At 41.2% G+C, this 4952-nt stretch overlaps 1 long non-coding RNA gene across 2 annotated transcripts; it reads right to left on the reverse strand.

The window, feature by feature from the left end:
* Window positions 1–2776: 2776 nt before the first annotated feature.
* Window positions 2777–3932, reverse strand: LOC133439713 (uncharacterized). Of its 2 annotated transcripts, none has more exons than XR_009782179.1 (4): window positions 3480–3932; window positions 3149–3345; window positions 2963–3043; window positions 2777–2843 (listed from the first exon to the last, which is right to left on the reverse strand). It is a non-coding gene; the product is annotated as an uncharacterized LOC133439713 (long non-coding RNA). The 2 variants fall into 2 exon arrangements; XR_009782178.1 differs by having other exon boundaries at window positions 3121–3345.
* Between the last annotated feature and the right edge of the window lie 1020 nt (window positions 3933–4952).

Below are 4952 nucleotides of genomic sequence, written 5' to 3' on the forward strand. Positions count from 1 at the left end.
TGGGTAAAGGAATGAACTAACCCTCCTTCCAAAGTTTAGGACACACACCACTAATCAGACACCTGTTGAACATGTGACAGAGAAGCTTCGAAATTACCGCAGCAGATGATCTCAATAGCCTATTGTCCAAGTTGTCCAAGTTCCAGCAGACCCACCAACAGTCAAAGATTTCAGCAGCAATTCCACCCGCAAAACACTGACCAGATGACATTCAAAATGACATAACTTGTTTTTCATAATTAATTTTTTTATCAGCTCATCTGAGTTAGTATCAACAGTACAATGCATTTTCTCTCTGAGTTTAGAACCCTTGTTAACAAAATAATCCTTGAAATAATTTGCAATCTGAGTTGGCTTATTTAAATAAACTCCATTCAGTTCAACAAAAGAGGTACAGGTAGATTTTTTCCCCATAATTTCATTAAGTACATTCCATAATTTCTTACTGTCCGTACCACTGTCAGAAATTCTTTTCTGATAGAAGTTTTTTCTTTTTGACTCTGTTCACTTTGGTCACATGATGCCTTTGTATACAATAAAGTTTTCTGTCCACAAGAGAACAGCAACCTTCTTAGTCCTTTGAGCCATTAAACTCTTTAATTCAGAATCAATCCAAGGAGCACTTTTGGCTTTAACTGTAAACTTTTTTAACGGAGCATGACTGTTAACAACTCTCAATAGCACATACTTAATGTTATCCAGCTCAGTGAGAAAATTATCCTCATTGAATGTCTTATAAGTTCTTTTTACCATAATATTGGGACAGGCTTTAGGACGCTTTCTTCTCCTGGAGACAGCCACACAGTTATGGTCACTAAACTGGTACAAAAACAGGTGTGGAGCACATATCAGGGGTATTAGTGAAAATATGATGGATACATTTTGATGTTGGAGATCTAGCAGTGTTAATAGAAATTCTTGTAGGTTGATAAATTAATTGGGATAAACCACACATATCAGTCATATATTTAAGCTTGTTCTTGAGAGCACACTCATCAGATAGCCAATCAATGTTCAGATCACCCATCCAGTACATCTCTCCGTTTCCTTCAGTCACTTTATCTAGCATATTACATAATGCATTTAAATATTCTATCCTGACACTAGGTGGCCTGTAACAACGTCCAACAAGTATTGGTTTTAAATAGGGGAGATGTACCTGCAGCCATAACACTTCAACATCATCAACCATCAAGTCATGTCTCAATTTAACAGGATAATGGTCATGTATTAGAATGGCCACACCTCCAAACCTATTTCTATCACGTCTATAAATTGAATAGCCACTTATAGAAACTTCTGAATTGTTTATAAAACTGTCCAGGAGGTTTCAGAAATTGCAAGAATATCTATATTGTTCAATTGCAAAAATAAAGAAAGGTCTTGGATTTTATTCCTCAAACTACATGTTAATATGTGCAAGGACTAAGCCTGAGGGTAGTTTGTTTATACCAGTCATCTTATCACATACCTCAAGTTGTTAAATCATCATCACATTCATCAGACATATTGATCCAGCTCTGAAAGTTCATGGATAAGCAGTGTATTTGCAACCTCTGGGTTTCCACTAAGCTTAATGTAGATCTTACAGTTGGCAGTCCAGGTGGCTTGTATTTTGTTATCCTTCCTCAGAACACGTGCTTGGCGGGCAATGTAGGCGTTTCTCCTCGTCAGGTGATCATTTAGATATACACTAGAGCACTTCAGCTTCCGGCCTTGCTTCAGGACATCCACCTTTCGTTTTCTGAGGATTGTGTGTGTGTTTCCCTGAAGAGTTCATGCACACCTATGGACGTGTGTGTGTGTGTGTGTGTGTGTGTGTGTGTGTGTGTGTCAGAGAGAGTAGAGCTAGTGAGTGTGTGTCTGTGTTTGAGTGACTGAATGAGTGAGTCTATGCATGTACTCTGCATGTAGAGTAAAAACTGTGGGAGTATGATGATAATGTATGGAAGAAAGTGGAAAAATCTTGAAGGCTTGGAGCTTGAAGTGAGCGATGACATCATTGCACATGTGCGTGTGTCTGTATGTGTGTGTCCATTTGCCCAGATGATAATCATATGGTCAAACAACAGTTAATCCAATACATTTAGAAATTAAATTATATAATAATCATCAATAACACCTCTATTATATGGAACACCAGGACAAAACCAGTACTGTACAAACATGTTGTTTATTAAATGTCAAATATTCAACAAAGTAAACAACTCTGATTCAAGTAAATTGTTCTGCATAACATTTTACATATGTCTTTAAGTAGTATATGGTTTTACACAATATTAATCTTGAAGTGAATTAAGCTTAAGATAATATTTCAAAAATATAAAAATTATGCAAGAATGAAATTACAGATGCATTCAAAATTGTATGGGTGCAGACAAGATCATTGTGCTAATAATACAATTGTAATTTAGATCATCAAAATGTAAGTAATAATCATGTGGACAACATTCATTAAGAACATAAAGATAAAACAATATAATGCAGTTAAGTGTATGATCATAAAAACATGTCAAGAATTAAATTTTGAGAGAATTGAAGCCTTACAATGCAGAACAAAAGAATAGAGAAGTCTGGGTCAATCTACCATGATTTGTCAGACCAAGAGCCTCTCATTAAAATATCAAAAACTGAACTGTTATTGTGACAATTAAAGTTGCAAATATGGACAATAGACTTCCATTCACAACAGATGTGAGGACAAAATAAGTCCCGAGTCCTTTACAAGGATTGAGACTCAGAGGTCAAAGGTCCACATCAAAACCAGTGAGGATCCCTCTGTCTGATGGGCATTCATGTGGCAGCAGAATGTCTTTGGACAGTGCAGAGCATCTTCCTCTTTCCTGAATACACAAAAGCAGAGATATCAGCACAACATACATCATAGTTATTTCTGAATTTAAATTCAGTATACAAATTAGCCTTACAATTGCTCACACACCAGGACAATAGAAAATCTTACGTCTGTGTGGTTGCTGCATCAATAGAGTTGTCTCCAGAGCTGCTGTTGTCACTTGGTCTGCTACCTGGATCTGTTGTAGCCCTGATTTGGAAACAAAGAAATAATCAATAAGTTGTAGTTTTCAAAGCAAGTGAATCATCAAGAAGAAAGCTGCATACATTGGCAGAGCATCTGGCTGATGAGCACCTGCCTGAGACACATTGAACTGCTGCTGTGGCCCCTTGGACACGTGTTGGACCGTCTAGGAAGTCTCGCTGATGCAGCAGAGTGCTGCTACATTGCTGCAGCTCTTCCCATGACCAACCGCAGGTCATCCATGGCTCTACTGGCTCCTGCTGCTCCTGGACCCTTCCTGTAGCCAGCCCAGGTATGCCTGATCCTGGCTGTACACCAAAGGAGAATGAAAACAACTTTATACATGTGTGTTGAAAAGTTTTTTTAACATAAGATTAAAAAACTTCAAAGAAATGTGAGCATTGAAAAGTCAAATCAAACTAACATCTAACAGTATACTCACCTCTGTCTGTAAGTGCACCTTGCCTGCATCCTCAGTGGCTCTGTAAGTACAACTGACAATATTACACCTGCAGGGGGACTATTCACCCATAGCTGGGACAGCGGTTGACAGGCACCAGGGTTTATCCACACAGTGGTGGCCCTGACGCCGTGTCTCTGGGGCCCGCTGCTGCTCCGAGATCCCCTGCAGTTTAGCCTGGGACCGTGAGGTACCCAGTTTCCGTGTGTGGCCCCGGGGAGGCACTGCAGGAGTCTTGGTAGTGGAGAGGCTTTGTACTGGCAGGAGGAAGCTAACTAAGTCAACTTCTTTTTTTCACCCTCCATTCAGAAGGCTAGCCAGCGGCAGAAGCAGTGAGCAGAGAGCAGCACAATGCAGCAACATGCACTAGCTCCAAGCACCACACTACTGCACTAGACGCTTCACACATACCCTGTGTTAGCACACAGCAGTGTGTGCTAACACACACACACAGACGCACACACACGCGCACACACACACACACACACACACACACACACACACGCGCGCAGACAGACGCACACGCAGACAAACACAGATGACAGACATACACAAAAACAGATAAACAGAGAGGGGGTGCTAGAGAGGGAAAGGTGGGGAAGGAAGAGAGAAGGGGAGGGAATGACAAGGATGTGGATGAAAATACTTACCGTATACCTACCATTTCATCTGGGCTGGGCACCTTTTCCGAATTAAACAACATACCTACAAGGGCTCTTTTCCACAATAAAAGACCACAAGAGGAAACCTTTCTCAACCCAAAACCACCATGAGTTGGACCCCAGGCCATATTCACCATAAGCATCCAGATACCAAAAGAAAATAACAATGAACCACAAGAACTACCCTAACAACAACTACCCTAACAACAACAACAGGCCATCTTGCTCAACCCCAACCACCATCAACAACAAGCTGTGAACTCTGCCAAAGAGTACTTCACAGATGACTTGGACCCGAGGCCACATTCCCCACAGGCATCCAGACACAACACCACTAAAGCAAAACCACTTCACTCAGAAGACAAGCCTCCCGCTTCTGGCGAAGTCAAAACACAGTACACCGGATCGTGATAACTGTGATACGATTGCAGCACACCTGATTGAAGGCAACATTGTGGTTGCGATATGTAAATATGATCAATCAGTGTCCGCTTTTCGGTCGTTGCAGCGGAAACAAGCTGGCTATAGCCTCTGGACCGAAACAACTCCCATATGGCTTTCTTCCCTTTGGAGAGCAAGTCTTCATTGAAGTCTCCACAAACCACTACAGGCTGGCAACCCATCATCTCTAAAGTGTCCAAGAGGCTTTGCATGTTTGCAAGAAACACGTCAAGTTGGATATTTGGTGGTCTGTACACAGTGGCTATCAATGCTTTGACAGGACCCTCAACCTTGACGACGGCGAATTCAAGGTCGGGCACATTTTGAATGTACCGTCGGGCCTCTGCTTGTA

Source organism: Cololabis saira, unplaced genomic scaffold (genome assembly GCF_033807715.1).
Source record: "Cololabis saira isolate AMF1-May2022 unplaced genomic scaffold, fColSai1.1 scf210, whole genome shotgun sequence".
Lineage (NCBI taxonomy): Eukaryota > Metazoa > Chordata > Actinopteri > Beloniformes > Belonidae > Cololabis > Cololabis saira.